General features: G+C 36.3%; 2 pseudogenes; both read left to right on the forward strand.

Moving 5' to 3' along the window:
* The first annotated feature begins 654 nt into the window (after positions 1–654).
* On the forward strand, positions 655–1,251 carry LOC134471206 (olfactory receptor 4C3-like; annotated as a pseudogene).
* Positions 1,252–18,133: 16,882 nt separating this feature from the next.
* Positions 18,134–24,734, forward strand: LOC134471106 (olfactory receptor 4C12-like; annotated as a pseudogene).
* Positions 24,735–27,768: the final 3,034 nt, after the last annotated feature.

Below are 27,768 nucleotides of genomic sequence, written 5' to 3' on the forward strand. Positions count from 1 at the left end.
GCATTTTGCTACGCTTTTGCTGATGAAGTGACCAGGAAAGTATATTATAAAAAACATTCTTTTTTTAATAAAAGATTCTTATCTGAGATCTAAGCAGAGTCAAAAACCTGCCAAATGGTAAACTATGTAAAAGCAGAAGGATTAAGAGCTAGGAACTCCATGAAATCTGTAACAAATGAAAATTACCTTGAAATATCAGGTCCTTGAATTCAGCTATTTAAAATCCCTTTCTAGGTAGATGTGCTCAGCCTAAAGTAACTCATTCATGTCTAGAAGTCTGAATGCAAATTGTATGGAAGCACCCAGGAGCAACAGCAACCTGAGGCTGGTTATATTGGTGGTCAGAAGTCCTGAGTCTGTCCTTAGAAACATTCATATATGTGGTTTCAGGAAAATCTTTAGTGGAGGTTATGCAAATGAAGAGTTGGGCATGCTCTGAATTCTCACTTCCCAGAGGATTGTAATTAGCAGCTCTTGCCAAGATGGCAACCAAATCACTTTTGCCTGTTTTCTCTCTTGGGAACAAACTATCAGCTATATTTAGGCTTTCCTCATGTATTTCTTCCTGGCCAACTTATCTTTGATTGACAACTTTTATTCATCTCTCAGTTCTGATTTCCTGTATAAGGACATAGCCATCTCTTCTGAGAATCCATGGCTCAACTCATTGGAGCTCCTTTTTGGGAAGTGTTGAAATCACTCTGATCACCTTCATGACTCATGACTGGTAGGGGACCATCTGCAAGCCCCTGTGTTATATTACAACACTGACTATGAAACTATACTACCACCATGACTAGGAAACTCTGTGGAGTTTTTGTGGCTTGGCTGGGGTCTTCTTGCATTAATGAGTTCAGTTCCTTCTGGTCTTTTGGTCGCCCTTCTATGGACACAGTGTGACTGACCACTTTGTAACTTGTTCCCTCTGCTGGAGCTCATCTGCACAGACACCTACATCACTGGTCTGCTGGTGGTGGCCTACAATGGTGTGATCTGCCTGCTGAACTTCCTCATGGTGGCTGCCTCCTACATTATCATCCTGTGCTCCTTGGTGGCCCACAGTGTGAAGGGGAGATGCAAAGCTCCCTCTAACCCTTCACAGTGGTTGCCTTGTTCTTTGTGTTCTGTATAATTAGTTATATGCATCCATAGTCTACACTTTATGGCATTCTGACACTTATGCAGAATCCACTCATTTACAGCCTGAGGAATGAAGAGGTAACAAATGCCACGAGAAAGTTCTTTACATGATAGAAATTTTAGGTGGATAATGAGTTCCAAAACAAAGGGGAAAAAAGAAAATTTATTTCTACCAGTGAAACAACCAAAGGTTTTTTTGGTACTACCATATAAGAATCATATTATCCATCTTTTCGTCTTCATCATCTTTACTGGTTATTGACTTGCATAATTTTTGTATAACATAAGGATATATCTGTCTCCTGAATTATTATAATTATTATTCTTGTTATTTAGATTTTAAGTAATAGGAAACTATGTTGTATGATGCAGTTAACTGATTAATCAAGGTTATTTAACTTTGAAACTCAAAGTCAATTACTACTGATCCATCATCCTCATCTAAAGTTAGCAAGCTACATCAACACCACATAAGTCTTTGTGAGCACTAATTATGCTGTAGAAACACGAGGCAAGCCCAGCTCAGTGCCCTCACACACAGCCTGTATAGCAGGCTCCTATCCCTGCTCTGTGATATCAGCAGCATAGCAGCTGCAGCAGGCCAGTGAGGACCTAGGCCAGGAGATGGATGAACTTGAGTCTGAATCTCATTGTCATTGCTTGCTAATGACCTTGACTAAGTGACCCAAAGCCTCTATGAACTTTTGGTGCTGAGATACTAATGGGGTAGACATTTTAGATTCCACATATAAGTGACATAGTACAGTTTTTGTATTCATGTGCCTGGTTTAGTTTTTCCAAGCATAATGTCTTCTAGGTCTTTTATTATGTGTCAACTGACAGAATCTCCTCCTTTTAAAAGGCATTAACTATGCTTCCCAGTAAAGATAAGAAAAAAAAAACTTTGTAAAGATACTCTGTGTTTTAAATTGTTATTGTGAGAATTAAATGAGGTGATCTATACAAAGTTTTTAATACAATTTCTGACAATAGTAACTTCCCAACATGAATGGGTTTACTGATATATATGTATTTGCTTAGAAAGTTCTGATGCATGGGCATGTGCAATCATAAACAGTGATATTTACCATAGAATGTTTTCTAATAAAACAAAAACAAAGAAGTGAATGCTTCAATAAAATATATATTGAACTATATTGAATTTCTATACTGTAGTTAAAATAAATTGAAATTCTATATACCAATAGAGAGTAGCCTGAAAGTAATTAATATTGCATGAAAATGAAAGTCAAAGAATGATGCATCTATTATGATGATATTAGTAAATAAACCACTCAACAGCAATATTATTTTATCATTATGCATGTATGTGTGTGTGTTTGTGTATGTGAAGGTTATTTCCCAAAAGGCATTGGAAGAATATTATCAAAGTCATAATAGATTTTTGGTCAAGAGAAACAGAAGTGTAGAGGAACTTTTTAAAAAATATCATCTCTAGAAGAATGGTGTACTCATACATATTTGTGTTATAAGAAATAGAAAACACACATATGAGCAGACATGTCACATTGTAAGAATAGTTTCTTTTTACTTTTTAATTTAAAAATAGAGAAAGAATTAAAATGTTGATATAGATGTCAAAACAAAATAATAGGAGATAAACATTGGTTAATATATTTTTTTTAAGTTTGACAGAGGCTCCCTGAGATAGTCAATACAGAGTTCAACATAATACAGAGTAGGGAGCCCCAAACAGAGGGAGATGAATTATCTCATCCCAAGAAGAAATTAAGGTGAGGAGAACCAACCAAACATACAGTCCCAGTGCTATTACTGGAACAGCTAAAGGTTCAGTGTTCCTGCCACAGCTGGTGACTTGCTGACCATCCGAGGTCCTCCTATGACTTGCCGAGGTCCCACCGTGACTGGCTGAACCATCTGAGGTCCCACCATTTCAACTCACTGGAGGTGCAGTCACATTGAATTCGGGGGTCGGTGAGCTAAATGGAGAGCTGAGTTGGCAGGGTGACTGCATTGACCTGTGGTGAGTGACAGGAGTGGAGCCATCCCACAGAAAGGGGGCACCAATGGATGACATTCTGGGACTGTGGAGGACTGGAAAGTAGAAGGGGCAGCAGTTACTTCAGTCAGTTGTTCCCTTCCTGAATGCAATTGGTGGAGTGATCTAGGCCTGGGTTACGTGATCTGGCTGAGACCCAATAGGTTATCCAAAATTAAGTCCCCACATCAGTGGTGCACGTTAACCACACTAACCCAGTGAAGCCTCAGAAGTTTGACTGACCCAGAGGGGAGGAGGCGCAAAGTAATACAGTGCAGACCACAGCATCTTGACTGATCCGGAGGGGAAGGGCCTAACCCTAACCCTGTCTGCAAATAATTAGCACACGGCAGTGGGAAGGGTCATCCGAGCCAGCATGCTTCAGAAGAATTGTAACCAACAAAGAAAGAAACTGGAACTTCCTGGAGGAAGCAAAAAAGATGGGAAGAGGAAGCAACAAAAAAAAAATCCCCAGGTCTCAAGCATGAGAACATTGACCCAGGATAGGTAAATACCAAGGAGAATGAGAACAGCAAACATGCAATATCAGACATGGCACCTGTGTATATAAAGATATTCAAGACCTCATAGATGAGTTCAACAGTGAAATATTTAGCTAAGTAAAGCAAGATATAAGAAGATTAGTTAAAGAGATACAAGGCATCCGTCAAGCAGACACAGACAGAAGAAGGGAGGAACTCAAACAAAGGAGAGAACCATTGATGAAGAATATGAAAAAAATATAGAATACATGAAGCAGATTCAATTAGATCACCATGAAATAAAAATTCTATGGAAAGATGGCAAATCATCTTGAAAGAAACTAAGGATAGATTATCCAAACTGGAGGACAGTTTTGCAATGTGGGATTATGGAAGGGAAATCTTTCTAAAAGTAACAGGGAAGTGACAGTAACAATACAAAGGCTAGAAAATGACAAGAAGATCTATAACTAGAATAAAGAATGTGAATAAAGAAGCAGGGCTAGAAACAAAGGAACTACAAAAGTTATTCACAGAAATAATTAAGGAAAAATTCCCAAACATAGGAAAAGGAAATGATATTCTGATATAGGAGGCATACAGAATTCCAGCCATCTACAACCAAAACAGAGCTACACACAGGCATATAATAATCAAGATCCCAGAAATTCAACGTAAGGACAGAATATTAAAAGCTATTAGAGACAAGAAACAGATAACCTATAAAGGAGGACCCATCAGAATAACAGCAGACTTCCCGACACAAACCATCAAGTCAAGAAGAGCCTGGAGCGAAATATTCCAAGCCCTGAAAGAAAATAACCTCATCCCAGATTAATATACCCTGCTAAACTGTCTCTAGAAATTAATGGAGAAACAAGATGTTTCCAAGACAAAGAGGAACTTGGGAAATTCACAACCACCAATCCAAGTCTACAGAGAATACTGCAAGGTATTCTAGAAAGAGAGAAAAGTACTAGTATTGCAGGAACAGTGGTAGAGAGGCCTCAATGAAAGGAGCAGAAAACAGAATGAAGAAGATAAGCAGACAACTGATGGCCAAAAGAGCATAACAGAAATGAGAAGATTTTATTCAAAAGTGATATAATTGATAGTATCAAGTCTGAGAGTATAGGCAACTACACTGAAGATGACAAGACTTTGCGATAAACATTTTGGTTTGATAACTGCCAGTTTTTGAAGTTCTACACTATATACAAAGTTGTGTTTTTATTAATACTGTTATGTACTGATATATTCAATTATACTATGTCTCATGATATAGCCAATTCTATTGGAGATAGCAAGAGACAACACAGGAAACATTGTAGAACTCTTTGTACAAAGTTCTTATTTTTTTTCATTTCATGTGTTAATAGGAATATGTTTTATTTTGTCTTGCTTTGTTTTGTTTCTCCCTCTAATATAGAAAGAATAGAAATATATGTTAAGCCTCGTGTATGTGTAGAATCTATAAACAGTTTATGAGAACTGATCTTATGACACATGATGAAATGAACAGATACTCTGAAGAAAAAGAGACACTAAAATACCCAGTGCTGATCCTGGAGTGTCATAATGTGAAACCCAGAAGTAGTATTATTCTTTGTTCAGAGTGATATTAGCCTGCTTGGATTTAATCAGCCTCAACATAATTGAATATATGGATAACTGCACATATGCTTAAGTGTATAGGGTTGATAAGCATATTTATAAGTTTTTGAACAGAACTGGTTGCAATCTCACTGTTTGAATCCCCACTTTATATGTTCTACTTTAGTATCTTGAATAACTATTTGTAAAAGACAATCTGCAATCATCAACTGGTGATTTCTTACAGTTTTTTCTTTGAAATTATGTATTATTTCTACCCATTTTCTGTTTTGTTTAGTCTTTCTTTAAATTAAATTAAAAAAAAAGACACTACAGTACCCAGTGATGATCACGGAATGTCATGATGTGAAATCCTATTATTCTTTTTTTAGAATTATTTTAACCTGCTTTAGTTTGTTTAATCTAAACATTAATGAAGATATGGATAACTGCATGTATGTTTAAGTGTACAGAATGGGTCTCCTGAGATCCATGCCATTTTGGTACTTAGGATGCTGGGAAGCCAAGCAAGCATCTCCCCTCCCTGATAAGTGGCTGAAGTGTGGCTGACTGCGGCCCTTCCAGGGGGGCAACCACCAGGGGCTCCTGAGATCTGCACCATGTTGAAACTCAGGATGCTGGGAAACCCAGCAAGCAGCTCCACTCCTTGGTAAATGGCTACAGAGTGGCAGACTATGGTCCCTCTAGGGGAAGAACCACTATTACCTTCTGAGATCCACACCATGTTGGAAATTACAAAGCTGGGAAACCAAGCAACCAGCCTGTCTTCCTGCTAAGCAATAGTGAATCTACTGGTGCATGGCCTAAAGTCAAACATCCCACTTTCCCCTACCACCCTTCTCCTGTCCCCCCATTAGAAAATGTGAACCAGAAATTGCAGCATCTCCTGGGAGGTTGACCATAGCAAATAAGGGGATTTCTTTCTATCATCTCTTTGAAGGCAAATATTTTTATTACTGTTTTGCTCTATTCTGATTAATGGTGCTGCTCTATTTAATATTGTTTTGATAAGTTCTATAATGTTTTGTATTTCATTTTATTTTGATATATATGTTTGAAAGAACAACTATTGTAAAGATAACGAAATGTACTGTGATACCTATTATTGTTATCCTGGTAACTTGTGGGAAGTTTTGTACCAGTTTCACTGTATGATCTAGTTGGGTTTGTTCTGTCTTGTTCTGTTGTATTTTACTACTTTCAAAATAAAATTTAAAAAAGGAAAAAATGTGTATAGGATTGACAACCATGTTACTAAGTTTTTGTTGGACAGTTGAACAGAACTGTTTGCAGTCTCAGTGTTTGAATTCCCACTTCACATGTTCCATTTTTGTATGTTGAACAACTATTTGTAAAATGACAATATGTAAACATCAACTAGTGACTTCTTACTGTTTATTTTTTTCTCTGAATGTGTGTATTATTTCTACCTATTTTCTGTTTTATTTAGTCTTTCTTTAAACAAAATTTAAAAAATATTTTTGTTTTATTTTAAAGAGAAAAACATAAATAAACAATGAAAATGAGTTTCAAAACAGGGTTATAGGACATTTATGATGCTCAATACATCGTGTATTGCTGTCTTGTTATTCACAGTACAGGACATAGACATGATATCTTGACTAAACAATATTGGCACAAGGCTTTCTTTTCAAGGAAGAAGCAGAAGCTAGCTGTATAACTACCTTAACTATTTTGTATATACATATGATTTGCCTCTTACCCATTCTCCTTTCCCCTATTAGAGCTTATCTTTTCTTTTGAACAGTTTCTTTCCAATTCACAATATTCATTCTACATTTTTTATTTTAAAGAAAAAAAAACAGAAAATCAAGATGCAAGCAAATTTTTAAAAAGCAGCAAAATGGCAACAACAACAAGAGAACAGCACCAGCTATGTAGTCTTTTAAAACAAGATGATAAGAATTTAACAATGGCTATTATACTGCATATTGTTATCTTCAAAATATTTGCTCAGGTTACCAGATATAGGAATAAAACAAAATAGTAAAACAGAAAAAAATTGGATTTAAAAAACAAGATGGGAAGAAATATCCAATAGTTGCCACAATGTATGCTGTCATCCTCCAAATAGATGCCCAGACCACCAGTCCCAGGCCTGCAAATCAATCAAACATTATAAGCATCAAGGTATTCCTTTTAACTCAGTTGCTGCCATGTTACCCTGAGCCCTCCCAATCAGCCAGTTGCTTATTGGGGGTGGGGCATGGGGTGTGGTGTGGGAAGCTCTTTTGTTTTTCCAGTGTATGCACTGGCTGGCTCATAGGAAGGCGTGCTTTGTTTTCTTGTTGAGTCTCTTCCTGATCTTCACGACGTAGTCTGGCTTACCAAAAGGAGTGCTTTGTTTTATTACTGAGTCTTTTTCCCAACCCCATGACAGAGCCTGGCTCATGGGAAGGCATGATTTCTCTTCTTGCTGAGGAGTCTCTCAGTCACCACAGGCAGAGGATCCACTATGTTTAAGAAGGTTCTATTGTTTTACTATCACCTAACACTGGTTAACATTTTGCATATTGTTATCTTCAAAACAGTTATTCAGATTATACGATATAGGCATAAAAATGATCAAACAATCAAACAATAAAAGCACAAACTTCTTTTTTCATAAACTAACAGATTAGTAGTATAGTTATCTCATATAAATATATAAATAATCTTTTCTCATCTCAGTTGTTCTTTCCTTTTGGGTATTTTCTTTCCCTTTCCCTTTCATAGTATCTTTTGTGAAGTTTGGATCTTACTGCTTCAAATTTTTACACTAGAAAGACAATACCAATTTACATGTGAGTCTGATTTACTTCACTTATGAGTATGGTCTCAAGTTGCAGCTATTTACCTATAAAAGCCCCAAGTTCATACTTCTTTATAGCTGAGTAATATTCCATTGTATGAAAATTCCACAACTTTTTTTTATCCATTCCACAGTTGATGAGCATTTGAGTTGCTTCCAAACTTTAGCTATTATAAATTGTATTGCTATAAACATATATGCACATATATCACTGTGCCACCATATTTTCAGTTTTTCTGGGAAAATATCCAGAGGGGAATAACTGGAACGAATGGGACCACCAATGTTAGCTTTCTGAGGCATCTGCACACTGATTCCCATAGTGGTTATACCAGTGTACACTCCCATCAACAGTGGAGAAAGTTATCTTTTTCCCCAAGGTTCTGCCAATATTTATTATTGGTTAATGTCTTAATGATAGCCATGCTTCAGAGGCGATACAAAATCTCAGTGTTGTTTTAATTTGCATTTCTCAAATGACAAGTGATGTTGAGCATTCCTTCATATGCTTTTACTTGCCATTTGTATTTCTTCATCTGAAAAATATGTACTCATCTTAGATGCCCATTTTTGGAGTGGATCTTTGAATTTGGGGATCTAATTTTTTTTCAATTCTTTGTATGCTCTGGATAGAAGCCTTTTGTGCAAGGGATAGTTGGCTAAAAATTTTACCCATTCTGTTGATCTTCTTTTTACTCTGTTGGTGATTTCTTTTGATGTGCAAAATTTTTTTAGTAAGATGAGATCCTAGTTTGTTGATTATTTGAAGTACTTCCCATGCAGTTTACATTTTGTTCATGAACTCTTTGCCTACTTCTCTCTTCAAGATTTCTATCTACCTTATCTTTCAGCAGATTTAGTGTTTCTGTTTTAATACTTAGATCTTTGATCCATTTTTACTTTGGTTTAGTGCATGTTGACAGATATGGATTTAGTCTCAGTCTTTGGCATGTGGAAAGCCAGTTTTCCCCTCACCATTTATTAAAGAGGCTATCTTTCTTTAGTGAACATGTTTGATCCCTTTGTCAAAGATAATGTGGCTGAGTATCTTTGTAGTAGTGTGTGTATCTTGTAATCTGTTTCACTGATTTTCAGGTCAGTTTTGATTTCTTTGCCAAATACTGTGGTGATTTTATGACAGTAGTTTTGTAGTATAGTTTCAAGTCAGGAATTGAGATGCCTCCTGTTTTGCCATTGTTGTGGAGGATTGCTTTGCTATTCTATGTCTCTTCTGATTCCAGATGAATTTTAGGAATGTTTTCTCTCAATCCATGAGAAATGCAAATGTTATTTTGATAGAAATTGCATTAAATTTTGTAACAGTTTTGGGAGTATAGCCATTTTCACAATGTCACTACTTCTTATCCAAGAGCAAGAGATATATTTCCATTTTCTGATATCCTCTTCAATCCTCTTTTTCAGAATACTGTAGTTTTCAATATATAGATCTTTATATCCTTTCTTAGGTTCATTCCTATGTATTTCATTTTTGAGATGCTACTGTGAAAGGTGCTAATTTCATATTATCTCTCAGAGATTTTCTTTTTTGTGTACAACAATACTATTGATTTTTGAGTATCAATTTTTATATTCAAGTATTCTGCTGAATTTGCATATTAATTCTATTAATCTTTTGGTGGAATTATGGGATCCTCTATGTAGAGTATCATGTCATCTGCAAATAATGATAATTCAACTTATTCATTTCCTACCCTTATTCCTTTTATTTCTCTTTCTTGTCTAATCACTCTGCCTAACCAGAACTATTTTCAATAGGAGTGGTGATTGTAGATGTAGCTTTTATCAGATTGAGGCAGAGACCATCTATTCTGATTTTTGTAAAGTTTTTTACATGAATGAGTGTTGGACTTTATCAAAAGTTTTTTCTGCATCTATTAAGTAATAATGGGACTTTTGTCTGACTTTGTTGATGTGGTATATTACATTTATTGATTTATATGTGCTCAAACATTCCTTTATAGTATTAACTTTGTTATATTATTTTCCTAATTGATTGGTTCTGTGCTTTGCCCTTCTGTTTAATTGCTTGCCCAGTTGTTGCTTTTGGAATTGTGGTCACTTTTATCCCTATCTAGGGTATCTTTCAATATTCTTCCTGGGGTTGGTTTTGTGGATTTGAGTGTCTTCTATTGTTCTTTGCCATGTAAGTAACTTCTCCATTAACTCTGAAAGATAATATTGCAGAGCACATCAATCTTGGTTAGAAGTTGTTTTCTTTCAGGGTGTCAAACTCTTCACTACATGCTCTTCTTGACTTGAGGGTTTGGGTTAAGAAGTTGACTATGATTCTAATGGGCTTTCATTGATAGCCGATCTGTTTGTTTTCTCTAAAAGTTTTTAATATTCGGTTTTTGTGCTGAATTTCTGCCATCTTGATTGTTGTAGTTCTGGAGTTCTATATACCTCAATCATGTGTATTTCAGATTCTGTTCCCACTCTTGGAAGTTACTTATTACTTCTGCAAAAAAGAAAATAATTTTTATGCCATCTACATTGACTCCTCCATTTTAATTTACCCCTATCAATCATATTCCTTTTATTTGCATCATTTTGGAGTTGATGAATTGTTATTTAATGGTCTCTTGTTATTTTCTATTTGTTTGTTTTTTGGTACCAGGGATCAAACTTTTGACCTCAGACTTTCAAGGTAGGTGCTGTGCCAGTGATCTAAATTCCCAGCTCCAGTACCTTGTTATTTTTAACCACGGTTTTGTCATCAATCCTGTCTTTAAGGTCTGAAAGCCTATCTTCCATCTCACTCAAGTAGTTTTTCCGGTTTTCAATGGAATTTTTAATTCCTGTATATCTTTTTACATCTGTCTCCTGCAATCTGCTTGTTTCCTATATTGGTTGCCTGAGGTACAAATCCTTCATTAAAGTTGTTATTTATTTATTTATTTTTATGCAAGAGATTATTTCTGATCTGATTTTCTCTGTATCCTTGTGGATTGTTTCTTTACTTCACTTATTATCTTTTCAGAAATTTGAGGTGTGTGTCTTCCAGTTTCTTCTATGTCTCAATTCTCTGTCTTTGGTCCAGATGGGCTGGGGGATTGCGTTGTGCTTTTTCATTTTATCATCTTCACCTCTTGGTTAATATTTTGATCTTTCAATCCTGCTAGTCTTGTCTGTTTGTTGTGTGTGTCTTAGAGTCCTACTGTGTGGTTGATGTCCACCCATTTGCTACATCCCACAGTGTAGGGGAGGGGCAGGTTATCTGAATTCCTCCTGCAGAGCCAGTTGTGTGAGTCCTGGATTCATTTGGGCTGACTGGCCTAGGTGCACTGATGGTGAACCAACTCTTAGCTTGCTTTATTATTGCAGCTTCAAACTTTTCATCAGTGCCATGTCCAACTGTCTATGGTGTGCACCCAGGCCTGGGCCCTACTATGTCACTTAGGGTCTTGCAGTTCCAGTCAGGTTTCTCCAGCTGTTGGGAGCCATCACCAGTGATCTCACTTGTCTGCAATGGATCCTCTGTGTGCAAAAATTCTCACCTGTGGTCTTTCTGTCCCACTAAGGTCCTCTGGGTGGAGGTAGGACTCACTTATGCCCTCATGTGCCCACCAAGACACTCCAGGTGGGATGGATGTGTTGCTGATGTTCCCACCAATCCACTGAGGTCCTGTTGATAGGGGAAGGACTTACTTGCACTCCTGCTTGCCACTGATATATTGTGGGTGGCAGGACGCCTTGCTGAAGCACTTGTTGGCTCATCCAGGGCCTGCTGTATAGATAAAGGGCTCATCCACACTCTTTCTGGCCTGTCAATATTCTCTGGGTTGGGAGTTGGGTCCTTGAGCCTCTCATTGACACACTGAAGTCTTCTGGGTGGGGAGAGGACTCAACTGCACTCTAGCTTGCCTTTAGAGAACAACTGGGTGTGGGGAGGGGTCACTGAGGCTCCTCCTGGCCCACCTATGTCCTCTAGGTAGGTGGCGGGGTCACTGGTACTCCCACTGGCTACTGAGCTTCTCTAGGTTGGGGGCAGGGTTGCCAATGTTCTGGTCAACTGCTGAGCTCCGACAGGTGAGGTTAGGGTTTGCTGATGCTCCTACTGGTTGCTGAGCTCCTTTGGGTAAAAGGAGGGCTTTTAAAGTCTACAGACCAGGAGGCCTAGATAGCTAGATTAGGCATAACCTAGTTTGTACATAAAACAATAAACTTAATTTATGACAAAAAAATTATTCCACAGTGTGAGACTCTTCTACCATAAATATTTTTGTCCCCTGTGATACAGAGGTTGGGATTGAAAAGATAAAAGAAAAAGTCTGTTATCACATTAGAGCAGGGAGTGGGAGTGGGCAGTAGGACACAGTGATAGTCAAAAGTCAGTGTACAGAATAAAAGTTGGATTCTGATATCTGGGATATAGTTATGTTCACAAATCAGAGAGAATCCAGATTTTACTAACTGGCAAGGTGTAGAATATGGGACAACAATGTTTCAGTTTAGAAAGAGAAAAGAAAGGTATTATAATTTGACTTGATTGGTGCTATGTGAAATACTGATCTCCCTGACAGCTTAATGGTATAAGAGAAGAGTTAAATGAGAAAACTTTGGGATGTGACTGGAAAATACTTAAAATGATTTGTGATGCCTATTGAATCATGTTGAACAAAAGGAAAGTGAATTTGGCAAAAAAAAAATCAAGCAATGAAACAGCAAAACTAAAGCTGCAATTAAATGCTTCCACATTTGGTTCTGCAATTGAAATATTCCTTTAAAGACAATATTAGCCCAGTAAAATGGCAAATTCTCCTAAATATAAAAAAACTCAGTATATATTGTAGAAACTTTTCATGACAAAGGAACATGAGGACTGCTTAATCATTATACTAAAACCTGACAAAGATGGTCTTCTAAAGGTCTACTGTGGCCAACCAGAAACATAGGTGATAAGGGAAGCTCTGAGGAGAGCCAATGAGTGACATGAATATTCTAAAGCAGGGAGACAAACACACCCAGATATGGAGAATAAATCTGAAGGAGTTGCCCATTAGTTTGAATCAAACATTATGGTGTTTGAGGAAAAGAAGAAGGGCCATTGTACCCACAATATCCCTTACTCTATCAACACTGTCAATGTCATCTTGGGAGCAGTCAGTGATTCAGAGGCCAAACTGCTGGAATAACCTCTGTATACTCTCGCTACCTCGTGGAAGAAGGTTCAATAGGTTTCAGTAATGAGAATTAATTTTATTGGCAAATGAACTTCAGACCATTTGTGTTATGCTCTGGCAGAAGTTTGTCTATATTCTGCTCATGTCCTGAGAATTTTGAGGAGACTGAGATTAAGGGTAGCACATTAATTACATAGAAGAAAATTTAAAATGTTCAGCTTATAGCATAGATGGAGCTTGTTGGTTGTACCCAGATTTACGCTGAAAATCAAGGCAAGAAGCTCATTTAAAAAGTTTTTTGATTTGTTGGAAAGAAAGTTCCACTGATGAGGGAGGAGGACTTGATTGATGAAAAAATTAACATTAAAATACTTCAGATCAGGATAACAACAACAACAAAACAAATGTCTGAAAGGCACGTCAGGAATCAGAAAAATCCTACCATTTGTAGGTTCAAAATGGCAAAAAATACTTTGTTTTGTGAAGGGCATCGAGGAAACCAAACTGTAGAAGAAACCCAGGGAATTTGTTCCCTGGAATTTGTTTCATAATACTTAGCCATCAAGGCATTGGAAGGCCTCTGTAGCAGAATTTGAAGAGAGCCTAGTACTGCTCCAGGTTTAGTAATATCGGCATCATCTTTGTGATGCTACTTTTACTGCTTGAATAATGTAAGCACTGAGAGTCCAGAGAGACTTTTTTGCATTTTAAAGAGGTTAAGACCTTTGAAAAGAGGACAGAACAAAGCAGATCAGGACACAACAATGTAAGCAAAGCATCACTTCCAGTATGACAACTGGATACTAACAGTAGCTACCATAATGTCTCTTTCTTTGAAATAGTTGAGCATACCTTCACATATAATAGTATCAAACATAACAAAATAGTATAAAACTATTAAAGAGAATGAAAGTATTGCAGAGAACTCAGAACTAAATAACAGAAAATGAACAATGGCTACTATATTATCTCATTTTCCATAGAAAATTTGTTTATACTATCACACATATTAAAATCCAATAAGACACAACATAATAGAACCAATAGAAACAGTAGAAAAAAGCATGGTAGGACTTCAAAGCAAGATGATATTAAATCAGCAATGGTTGCCACAATGCCTTGTTTGCTTCAAAATAGCTGTTCATAACACCCCACACGATAAAATCAAACAAAACAGAATAAAACCATTCCAACTAATGAATGAGAGCATTATAAAATTTCAAAACAATGTAATGGGATCATGATTGCCATAAACTCTTATGTACTCTTACCATTACTTACACTAGGGAGACTATACAGTATTTATACATGTGAGTTTGATTTATTTTGCTTATGAGTATGATCTCAAATTGCATCCATTTATTTATAAATATCTCAGTGTGATCCTTCTTTATAGCTGAGTAGTAGTCCATTGCATAAAAATAACACAACTTTTTTATCCATTCCTCAGTTGATGGACACTTGGGTGGTTTCCAAGATCTTGCAATTAAAAATTGTTCTGCTATAAACATGAGTACACATATATCACTGTGGCATGATGTTTTCAGTTATTCTGGGAATATGCATAGAAGTGGAATAGCTGGGTCAAATGGGACTTCCAATCCCAGGTTTTGAAGAATCTCCAGACTGATATCCACAGTGATTACACCAGTCTACACTCCCATCAACAGTGTGGGAGAGTTTCTTTTACCCCACAATGTCTCCAGCATTTGTTGTTGGCAGTTTTCTTGATCCTGGCCATTCTTTCAGGAGTGAGATGGAATCTCAATGTGGTTTTAATTTGCATTTCTCTGATGACTAATGATGATGAACATTTTTTCATGTATTTATTTGTCATTTCTATTTCTTTATCTGAGAAATGTATATTCATCTCAGATGGCCATTTTTGAATTGGGTCTTTGAATTTCAGGGGTAAGATTGTTTTAATTATTTATATGTTCTAGACAGAAGTCCTTATCTGAGTGACAGTTCTCTAAGATTTTTTTTACAGTTTTTGGCTTTCTTTTCACTATACTGGAGTTTTTTTTTTTTTTTTTGACATGCCGAGGCTCTTTAATAAGATGTGATCCCAGTTGTTGATTCTGGGAAGTATTTCCCATGTGGTTTGACTCCTGTGCATGAATTCTCTACTTACCCCTATGTCTTCAAGATTTTCACCTCCATTGTCTTACAAAAGATTTAGTGTTTCTGTTTTAATATTTAGATCTTTGTTCCTTTTAGAGTTTATTTTAGTACATGTTGATAATCATGAGTCTAGTTTTGGCTTTTGGCATGTGGAGAGCCAATTTTTCCAGCACCATTTATTAAAGAGAACATCATTCTTTCAGTGAACATGTTTGGCCCCTTTATTAAAGATAATTTTGTTGAGTGTGTTTGTAGTCATGATTGTATCTTCTAATCTATTCCATTGACCTTCAGGTCTGTTTTTATTCCAGCACCATGTTGATTTTAATACAGTATCTTTGTAGTAAAACTTCAAGTCAGGGATTGTGATGTCTACTGCCTTGCATTTGATGCTTGGAATTGCCTTTGCTATTCTGGTTCCAGGTGAATTTTAGGAATGATTTCTCTAGATCTATGAGGTATGTTAGTGGAATTTTCATTGAGATTGTATTGAATCTATATCACAATTTTGGAAGAATGACATTTTCACAATATTTATTCTTCCTATCGATAAACAAGGGATGCCCATCTCTTTTCTGAGATCCTCTTCAATTTCTTTTTTCAGGGTTTTATAATTGTCCATGTATAAATCTTTTACTTCTTTTGTGAGATTAATTCCTAAGTACTTCAGTCTTTTGGATGCTAGTGTGAAGGGTGTGGCTTTTCTTATTTTTCTCTCAGCAATTTTGTTTTTAGTGTGTAGGAATGCTATCGAGTTTTGAGTATTGGCTTTGTACCCAGCTACATTGCTGAATTTATTTATTATATCTAGGAGTTATTCAATGGAGTTTTTAGGGTCTTCAGTGTAGAGTATCATGACATCTGCAAATAATGGTAATTTAACTTCCTCTTTTCCTATCTTAATCCTTTTATTTCTCTCTGTGTTGAATAGGAGCAGTGATAAGGGACCTCCTTGTCTTAGGCCTGATTTTAACGTAAAGACTTTCAGTTTTGGGTCATTTAATATGATGCTGGCTGTTGTTTTGTCATAGATGGTCTTTATCATATTGTGGTATAGACCAGCTATTACAATTTGAGTTCTTATCATGAATGAGTGTTGGACCTTATCAAAAGCTTTTTATGCATCTATAGAAATGATCATGTGATTCTTATATTTGGGTCTGTTGATTTGGTGGATTACATTTATTGATTTACGTATATTGAGCCAATTCTGTATGCCTGGGATGAATCCCACTTGGTCATGATGTATAATCTTCTTGATGATTTGCTACATCCTTGTTGCCAATATTTTATTGAGAATTTTTGCATCTATGTTCATTAGGGAGACTGGCCTGTAGTTTTCTTTTTCAGTTCAGTCTTTCTCATGTTTTGGTACTAGAGCAATATTTGTTTTCAGGAATGACTTAGGAAGAATTGCTTCAATTTTGATTTCATTGAAGAGTTTGAGGAGTGTTGACATTGTCTTCCTTGTATTTCTTGTAGAATTCCACAGTGAATCCACTGGGCCTACGCTTTTCTTTATAGGTAAGGACTTAATTACATTTTCAACTTCATTAATAAAAATTGGGTTATTCAGCAGTTTTTACATCTTCTTGACCCATCATTGGTAGTTCCTATGTTTCTACAAATCTGTCCATTTCTTCTGTGTTATCAAACCTATGAGAATAAAGGTTTTTGAAATAGGTGTTGAAGATCTTTTGTATTTCCAGAAAGTCTGTAGTGATTTCACCTTTTTCATTCCTTATTGCGTGAATTTGAGCTTTTTCTTCCCTTTTTAAAATAAGGTTGGCTAGGGGCTTATCAATTTTATTTAGTCTGTCAAAAAATCAGCTTTTTGATTAATTGACTCTTTGGCTTATTTTCTTAGTCGCTATTGCATTAATTTCTGCTCTGAGTTTTATAATTTCCTCCCTTCTTTTGGTTTTGGGCTTGACTTCCTCTTCTTTTTCTAGATATTGAGGTGTAGCACAGGTTGTTTATTTTTGTTTGTTCTGTTTTCCTGATGTGGGAACTCAGTGCAAAAAATTTTCCTCTGAGGACCAATTTCATTGCATCCCATAGATTCCAGTATGTTGCATTTGCATTTTTGTTTGATTGTAGGCATTGATTAATTTCTTTTTTTTCTGTGACCCACTGAATGTTCAAGAGTGTATTATTCAATTTCCATGTGCTTGTGGGTTTTTTGCAGTTTCCTTTATAATTTCTAGCTTCTTGGAGGCATGACCTGATAACGTGCATGGGATAATTTCAATTCTTTTGCATTTACTTAAATATCTTCTGTAGGTTAGTATATGGTCTATATGGCCGGGTCTTGGTTGCTTTTGGTTCTCCTTCCAGCTGGCCCCAGGGTCGCTTACCAAGAGGGCAGGCAAATTGTCTTCTTCTCTACATTTACTTTTGTTGTAGTGGTTTTGACAACTTTCATTGGAATTTTCGATTTCCTGTATATCTCTTTGAGTCAGCTTCATGTATTCTGTTTGTTTCTTATATTGTTCGTCCAGGTATTCTATCTTTTTGCATTATTCCTCTAATATTTTTAACTATGTCTTCTTTAGATGTGTTCTGCATCTCTTTGATTACTTTTATCATTTCTTCTTTTACTGGGAGATTATTTCTAATTTGAATTATTTTATAGCTTCTTTATTTCAGTTGCTATTATTTCAGACATTTCAAGTGTATGGCTTATATTTTCTTCTAAGTAGAAGGCTCCTAGGCTTTCTTGGGATGGGATGGAGTTTTGAGATTGCTTTTTGGCCTTTCATCTTGTCATTTTCCTATATTTTTGTGTTTTCAAGCGATGTTCCAAGGCTTCTCCTGGGTGTGCTGGAAATTGCTTCTGATGCCCTCGGCTCCTGGGACTGGATGGAAGTTGCTGAACATGGTCCAGTCAGGTCCACAGGACCTCCTGTGTCACCTGCGGTGTTCCAGGAAGCTGCATGGGCTCCTAAATACTGTGGGGGATGGTTCAAAGCTTTCCCTAGGCTAGTGTTAATGTGCTGAAACTCACTTTGCATTCCCTCAGCTCCCCTGATTCAAGAAAGGTTGCTGATTGTGTTCTAGTTGGGCCCCCCAAACCTCCCCAGCCTCCCAAGTCCAGTGCATCTGAAAGCTGGATAGGCACTTATTTGATGATCTTAAACTCTCCCTGGGCCTGCACTGGTGTGCTGGAACTCACCTCATGTGGCCTCAGCTCACCAGGTTGAAAGAAAGTCACTGGGATTTGTCCAGTTAGGCCCGTAAGACCTGCTGAGCCTAATCCAATGTGTCTGAAATCTGGGGTGTTGCTTAACTCCTGGGAGGGATGTTCTTAAAGTATCCCCAGGCCCATGCCATGTGCACTAGAACTCACCTTGCATGCCTCAGCTCTCCAGATTGAGAGAAGGTCACAGGGCATGGCCCAGTTAGGCTAGGGAGACTTACTGAGCTTAATCCAGTGTGTCTGGTAGCTTGCTGGTCACTTAGCTGTTGTGAGAGATGACCTTAAACTCTCCCCATGCTCACATCAGTGTGCTGGAACTCACCATGTGGCCTCAGCTTCCCAGATTGAAAGCCCATGCATGTTTCTGAAGAAAGTCATCAAAGAGGTCATACAGAATGTTTCCCAAAGGAGCTGTGTATGAGGCTGTGAAAGTGAAACAAAAACTGCAGTTGATTTCCTAGAAAGATGGAGAACCCTGGAATGTGAAGGAAAGCCAAGGTAAGGATTGAACAAATTTATCCTAAGGGTGAAGCAATGAAGTTAACAACCATAAGCAATATTATATGGGCAGAGGCTGCACAAGTCTTTGGATTTCATGTTTTGTTACAACTCACACAGGGTGCTAAACAAACAGCCATAAGATTTAATGTTTGCCCTGCCAGGTTTCAGTCTTGATTTGGTCTCATTGATCTCTATGTCCTCTTTCCAACTTTTGGAATGGAAATGTTTATCCTGTGTCATTGTATGTGGACCAAGTTTAATTTTCTTTTTGATTTTCATAGAGGTTCATAGCTAAGAGTTTGTCTAGTATCTCAGAGATAATTTCACCTTTTGGAAAAACTAATTTTGGTTCCACATTTCCCCCTGAGGTTTTGGAAATAAGATCATTTGAGCATTAATTTCTGATACTTTATCAATGACTATATTCAGATGTTTTAGGATATCTTATATCCATTCTCCTAAATTGTTAGTATAAATATATTTACAGTTTCACAGGAAAAGATATATGATTTATGGAATTTGGAGTTAAATTTTAGATTTTTCAGTTTGCAGAGGCTGTGATACCTAGACAGTATGCTGAAAGTTTCCTGCACAGTACAATATAGAATATGGTGTTTCAAGTAGTTGGAGATTGGTTTACATTGAGTCATTCATGTTTGTTAAATAATCCTTTGATGTTGATAATTTCCAGCAATGAAAAAGAGATAAAAACCCTCTCTGGTGGGAGGAAATACGAGATGTAATTGAAGATAAAAAAGGCAAGTTGACAGCAGAGCTGAGATGATGCATATGAGCTTCACTGACTTGAAGATTGGTCAGCTCGGGATTTTAGATTTCAAAGGAATCTGTCAACTCTAAAACTGAGACCCAAAAGGTAAATGCATGAAAGTATAAGATCTATAAGGAGAGAGTATGCTCTGTAGCGGCTGGGAGTCTTATTAAACTCCAGGCTCAGGATGACAGTTTATTTTGAGTTTATCAGACTTGCCCAGATATTGTTCTTACCAAACATGTTGCGAGAAACTTGGGCCTAGTGGTGACTCAGTTTATCAGTCTTCCCATTCAGACTCAGTCCCCTTTTTCAGGGTGTCAAGACAGATGTCAATAATTGTGAATATCAATTATCTGTCTTCTTTCAGTTGTTTTTCCTTACATATACACATTTTAAAGTTTCCTGTGAAAGACAAATATTGTAGTGCGTTAAACTTCATGGTGATAAGTGTTAGAAGATATCAGTTATCTTGTTCTCTGACACCAGTTGACAAGGTTTTTTGCTCAGGCTTTTGTTGTCTGGTCCTCAGTATCTTCATCTTTAAATTATGTATGAATTTTAAAAATGGATGTTATATGACAATTTCTAAAGTATAAGCGTTTGATTTGTTTGATGGTAGTTTACATTTATATCAGAATGTATTTCATAGCATGTCAAAAATATACTTTATAGCATGCCATGGAGGTCACAGGTAGTGGTGTTAGGCACTAGTGTACTTGTCTAAATACTAGCACTCCTGATCTCCAGAACTAAACAAGATCTGTAATGGGAAGTTCTGAGTGTATGCTGAAGAGCTGGAGACAAACAGCCTGGATCAGAACACAAGGTCTTCTATTTTTATTATCATTATGATTTTGATCAAGTTATTTACTTCTCCTAGCCACAATTTACTTTTCTTTAAAGTATAAATAAAAGAGTACCAACTTCATAGCCATATTATAAGGATTAGCTGAAATTGAACATATAAACCATTTATTATAAGGTGAGCATTTGGCATACACTAAAGAAAAATTCTTATATAAGAAACAAGTGGTGGAAAATGAATCTGTACATATTATTATGAATGGATAAGGAAGAGGTTATAGGTAAACTTTCCTTTGAAAGTGCTTGAGTATGTAAAATTCAAACAAGAAAGAAAGTTTTCTCTGGGAGTAACTTTGTTTGGATTCTTGCCTCTCAGCTAAAAATGAGAACCCTCATATGGAGGATAGGGTCATTCTTAATGAAAAAATATGAATATTAGAGGATTTGTGCTCTAATGGGTATATTCTTGGTCTTTTTAAAAATTTTGTTTAAAGACATACTATACAAAACAAAAGTGGGAAGAAATAATACATACTTTCAAAGAAAAAATAAACAGTAAGAAATCATTAGTTGATGATTACATATTGTCCTCTTACAAATAGTTGTTCAAGATACAAAAGTGAAACATATAAAGTGGGAATTCAAACAGCAAGACTGCAAAAAGTTCTGCTCAGCTATCCATCAAAAACTTAGTAATATAGTTATCAATTCTACACATTTAAACATACATGCAGTTATCCATATTTGTTCATTTCATCATGCATTAGAAAAACAGTTCTCATAAACTGTTTATAGATTCTACACATACATGACTCTTTAAATGTATTTCTATGCTTTCTTATTAGAGGAAGAAACAAAACAAAGAAAGACAAAACAAAATATATTCCTATAAACACATGAAATGAAAAAGACATATAAAACCACTGTACAAGGAGTTCTACCATGGTTACATATTAGTGCATTGTTTCTTCTCCCAAGAGCCATCTTCTCTAGAGATGAATTGGCAATTAGCCATGCACTCCATTTTATTATCTGGGGTTCCTGCTCCTGGAAGGATTCTCCAGTGCACTGGGCTATGCCAACATGCTGGTCTGGGAGCTCTAAGACAATATACACAATGAAGCCTTTGTGGGATCATCTGGAATAGGCTTCTTTTCTGTGGCCCTCACTGTGTGTCCTGTAGACACATGCAGGGACAATTCATGCTACATTTTATTATATTTGTGCTTTAAGAACACCTAACAATAAATAAAAGGGATTTGAGGTCCTTATTAATGTGAGAATTCATAATGACAAAATTTAGTTTTCAATACTAGTATGAAGTTTTAATTGAATTACATATGATGTGTATACTATATCAAGTAAATGAAAACAGATTTTGAATTAAGTGGATTCTGGTTGAATATTCAGATTTGACTAACCAATCATACATTTAAATTATTGGCTAATTGCACATTAAAACTGGAGAATAATAATCTTTAACTGGTAAACTAAAAATGATATTTAGGATGTTCTGTGGGACAGTCATAGCAGTGTCACTCTATGTTCATTTGATGAATTGTTAACAACAGTATCCTAAGCACATTGCAGTACTATTTTAGTTACATTCAGAAAATATTTCCCTATGTGTCAAAGCAAGAAAGTCCATATTTGTTGTCTCACATATTTTGATGAATAGGAACATTCATGATTTTAATATAGGCCTTCAAGAGGAAACAGAAATTATATGTCTTTCTTATAATAGAATTATTAATGTGAACTCTGTAAATTAGAAAAAGGCATAAAAAATACCACACTTGTCCATGTGTAACAGGGGCATTTCATGCTATTTTTCTTGACATTTATATTTTGAGAACATATCACAGTGCATAAAAGGAAGATGAGGTCCAGGAAAATGTAAGAATTAATGATGGCAACATTTAATATTTAATACTATTTTGATGTTCAATTAAGTCATCCATGTATTCATCAAGTAAATGAAAATAGATTTTGTATGAAAAGGATTCTGTCAGAGTATTCAGATTTGATTAAATGAGTGTGCATATACATTGTTGACTAATGCGTTTTAAAATCAGAGATTGATGGTCCCCAACTGATGTATTCAAAGTGACAGGATGGTCTATAGGACTCTAGTGACAGAGTCATTGACTGCCTTGATCTTCCTTGAACATCTAGTGCTGGTTCAGAACCTCATCCTATGTTCATTTGATGAGCTGCGAGCAACAAATCCTGAGCACATTACAGCACTACTTTAATTATATTCTGATAATATTTCCTAGGGTGTCAATGAAACATAATATTCATTGTCTTGCATATTCTACTTAATCGTTTTCAGTTTTAGCCTACCAAGAAAATGGTGGAAATTCAATATTTCTTTCTAATAAAATCTACAAGGCAAACTAGAGAACCTAGAAAACCAAACCAAACCAAAACAAAACAAAACAAAACAAAAAAACCAAAACAGGAACTATCATGCTTAATATCATATCCTGACAAAACTGCTTTAAACATTTTAATAAATTTACTAGTAAAATTTATAATATATTCTTTTAATGGCTATCTAGTATTGGTATTTTTCCTTTTATTTTTTATTGTTATGTAACATTTGTGCAGACTAGTGAGTTACAAGTGGTAATTCAACATATGCATGCAGTAGGCACTGATTCAGTCAGAGTGATAGCAGTTTCTTATTTTCTCTTCATGTTTGGAACCTTTGAGCTTCTCTAATATGGATGTTCACAAAACAAGTAACAGCTTGCTGTTAGTAAGATAGTCTTTTTACTGTTCTTTGGAACATCAGAATGTCTTGCATCTCTATTTTAGTAACTGTTACCCAGCCTCCCTTTCGCTGCCTCCCAACTCAATCTTGCATCAGGTGATCACTATTCCACATTTTCAGATTGATGGTTTTGAGCTTCCACATATGAGAGAGAACAACATGTGGTGATTATCTGCCTTTTTTTGACTAAAGTCATGAAATGCAGTGTTCGCTAGTTCTATCTACTTGGTGAGGATAAGAAGGAAAAGGCAATATTTCACATGTGTTTTAATGTAGGTGGAACAAAACTTATGGAAAATTATGAAGACTCTGCTTTTGAATTTTATTATTAAAATATGCCCACAATATCTATAACCCTCAAAGATTAATTTTACAACCATTGTCACTGAACTGTCACCTCATATATATATATATATACATATATATATAGTTATAGTTTATAGAGATGATTCACAAAGTGATGTTAATATCCAAGATTATTACTTCTAATTATTATTCCAACATACTGCTGTTCTAATGAAATATTTCATTTAATCATTTGATCCTAAGAGGTGAAATCCATTTCTCTTGGATTTCCTATTTTTGTAGTATTTTTTGAAAGCATGAAAATAAAAAACAAGAGTCAAGAAAAGTTTTGAGCATCCTATTTGTAAAGAATTTTGGAAAGAAAAGCAATAGCTTATGAAATGATAGGGTAATGAGAAGGCAGAGTTTTAGACTATTTGATTTTTTATGATTTTTCCCATTTTCTTTTTCTAAAGGTGAAACATTTGTTTCTGGAATTCTTATCACCCACACAAAGTGCATGGAGAATAACAGAAACGTGACTGAATTCATTTTAATTTTAATTGGCCTCACACTGAATCCTAAAAATCAGAAAGTTATCTTCGTGGTATTTCTGGTTCTGTACATGCTAACACTCTCTGGCAACCTGCTCACAGTGGTCACCATTTTCAGCAGCCAGGCTCTGAGCTCACCCATATATTTCTTCAGGCCATATATCACCTTTCGTTGATAGACACAATTTATTATTCTTCAGTTGTGAAGCTGATCAAGGACTCCCTTCATGAGAATAAAGTCATTTCCTTTAATGGCTGTATGGCTTAGGTCTATGAAGAACACATTTTTGGTGCTACTGAAGTTGTCCAGCTGAGAGTGATGGCCTATGATGGCTATGTGGCCATCTGCAAACTTCTGCACTACAGGACCATCATGAGCACAAGCTGTGCATTCTCCTCATGGGAGTGACCTAGACTGGAGGATTTCTGCATGCAACTATTTAGATTCTTTTTACTGTGTGGATGTCCTTCTATTGTCCCAATGTCATAGACCAGTCCCCATGAGTTAGCACCATTCTCAGACTGTGGGGAGTAAGAACAAGGACTCACCAAAAATCAATTCCTACTCTGCAAACCAGCACCATGTTCAGGTTGCTTCTGGAGAGGGAACAACCAGGCCCAAGCCTTTCTCCAAGAGCCAGCAAAATTCACGGACTGTCAGGGTAAAGAACAAAGAGACACCAAGAAGCAAGTCCCACCTGTGAACCAGTACCATATGCCAACAGGAAAATAGAGACAATCCAGCCTCTTCCAGTTTGTGGGCTGGCAGCCAAGAAGACCCCTCCACACACACACATACATACGCACTGTAAGCAACCAACTGATCCAGAGAAACACAGGCTGAGATAGCTAATGAGGTGAAATTCAGTTTGATGCCTGTGATTTTTTGCTGTTTCACTGACCTTGCAGTTCCAGGGCCAGTGGTCTGATCATCTGTTCAGAAGGTAGTGGTGTGCAGTGTGGCATCTAGTGAGGTCTCCTTCTGAGGGTGGTGGCCATTGTTGATTACCTATTGTATTTTCTGAAGTCCTGTATTGTTTTCATTGTTTTGTTCAGTTGGGTTTTGTTCTGTTTCAAAGATAGCAAGATATATTAAGTTAGCCATTTCGGATTTACTATCATCTTGTTTTGAAGTCCTTGATTGCATTAATGGTTTTGTCTTATTGGCTCTATTCTGTTCTTTTCTGTTTGATTTTTACTATGTGTGAAGGTATCTGCAGCTATTTTGAAGTCAGTAAGAGACATTATGGTAACTATTACTGATTTTGTATTGTTTTGAAGTCATTTATTACTTACACTGGTTTGTTTTGATTGGTTTTGTTTTATTTTCCTTGGATTTATTCTCTTTAAAATAAAAAAGATAAAAGTCTTCCAAACACAGCTCCTCCAACTGTATTAGACCTTCATTGCTTGCAACTACAAAACAGAAAAGGGACAGCTGTAGGGAGCAGTTGAAGCTGAAAACTGATCACACATGCAGGAGTGAGGCAAGCTGGGTCCAAGAAAAAAGAGAGCCTGAGGCAAGCCATGCAGACAAGCTGCTTCAGCCTGTAGAACACCAAGCCCTGAGAGAACCCGAACAATAGGTTTCCAGGCAAAGGGGTTTCACATGACACCAATCAGCCAAATGTGTAAATACATGTGGTACAGGGGTTGAGCAGTTTCTTTCTTCCCTTTTGGAAAGAGGGCTCCTCCTGACCTCAGATTTCCTCATATTGTATTATATCTTTATTTCCTCATCTTATCATGCTTTCCCCTGGGAACTTTGAGAGCTGCCCTGGTCGTAGCACACCACTGCACTGAGTAGTGCAGCTACAGCAGATATTTAGCCAACCTGGTGGTGGGAGAGACAATAAAAACAACTTTGTTCCCCATTGGGAACCTTAGTCTGACCTGGACAGGGAGAGTTTTGGGCAGTGGAGGCAATCTTAAGAACTCAACACACTTTCCTTAATCACTCTCCATACCCAATCACTGGTTAGTGATGGAGCTAGAGCAGTTCCAGCTACATAGTTGCACAAATCAGCAGCATTGGTAAGGACCCTTCTGCCATGAAGTTTGTGCTGTGCGGCTAGCTAACTACAAACCAATCCTTCTGAAACTATGAGCCAAATATCCTTTTCCTCCTTTATGTTGTATGTGTCAGGTATTTGTCCCTGCAATAGGAAAACTGATTAATAGTCTAATCTTTATTTATTCCTCCCTCATATTTCTTTTCCATTTGTCTGCTAAAACATCATCACTGCTTTAGCAATTTATTAAGATATAACTTTAATTTCTTTATGGTTTTGTGCTCATAAATTGTCAAATTCTTGGGTTTATGATTCTCATAAAACCTGGAATGTTTTTTGGAAACTTTTTAAACCCACTCTTCCAATTCTATCCTTGAATGATTCTAATCATAGCATTTGTGTAGTAGATTGTTTGGTGTTTTACTCCATCGTACTAAAGTTCATTTTTTGATTCATCATTTTATTTTTATACATCTTCTTACATGGCTTACATTGTTATGCTTTTAGTTTAACAAAACTTTTTTGATGAAGTGGTCAAAAATGTGCTATTGACAAGTGACCAGATATATCAGTGGAAATTAATGCAAATATCTGAAAAAGCTACTATGTAAATTGGATTTTGACAAAAAGTTTCAATTATGGAAAATGAGAATCTGGCAATAAGAGCACTTTTCTAATAATAATCAAAGGGCTTTTGGAAGTGAGAAACATCTGCAACAAAATTAGAGCTGATAAGAGTGCTAAATATTGAAACAAGTTGAGAATAAAATAAGGCTCATAAAATTAGTAATTTTCTTAGTCTATCATTGTGCAAGGATTAATCCTTTTATTTTAGAAACTTCTGGTCATATGAGTGGGAAAAGACTGAATGCATGAGAAATTTCAGCCTCTTGTTTTTCAAGCTATTCAGCTAACATGATAATGTCTTTTCCTATTTGAAAATTTAATTGTGCACAGATACTTAATTTCACAGATAATTCATACAAAAGGTATTTCAGATAAGTAGAAGAAAATTTAATTGATGTTAAGATTAATATTAAAAGTGTTTCTTCCCAGGGATGGTGGTACATATCTGTAATCCCCACATAAGAAGGCAGAGACAAGAGGATCCCTAGGAATTTAAAGTCACCTGGGTTACATAGTGAGATCAAGTCCAGCCTGAACCATGCAGTGAGATTGCATTTGAAAAACACTAAGAATTGTAAATGGATGTTGGATTTTGTCAAAAGCTTTTTCCATTTTTCCTAAGATAATCCTATAACTTTGCCCTTGCTTCTCTTTATGTGACATATCACAATAATTGATCACAATAATTGATTTGAATTTATTGAATCTTCCTTGCATCCTTGGAAGGAAGACATCTTAGTCATGATGTATGATCTTTTGTAATGTTTGCCAGTATCTTGAGGATTTTTATGTCTTTGTTCACTGCAGAGACTGTTCTCTAATAGGCATAAAAAGACATTATCTGAATTGGATAGACGTCTGTTAAGACAAATCTACTCCCAATATCATATTAAATAGGG

This window comes from Cavia porcellus, unplaced genomic scaffold (genome assembly GCF_034190915.1).
Source record: "Cavia porcellus strain 051 isolate PalLab524CR breed Dunkin Hartley unplaced genomic scaffold, mCavPor4.1 scaffold_17, whole genome shotgun sequence".
NCBI lineage: Eukaryota > Metazoa > Chordata > Mammalia > Rodentia > Caviidae > Cavia > Cavia porcellus.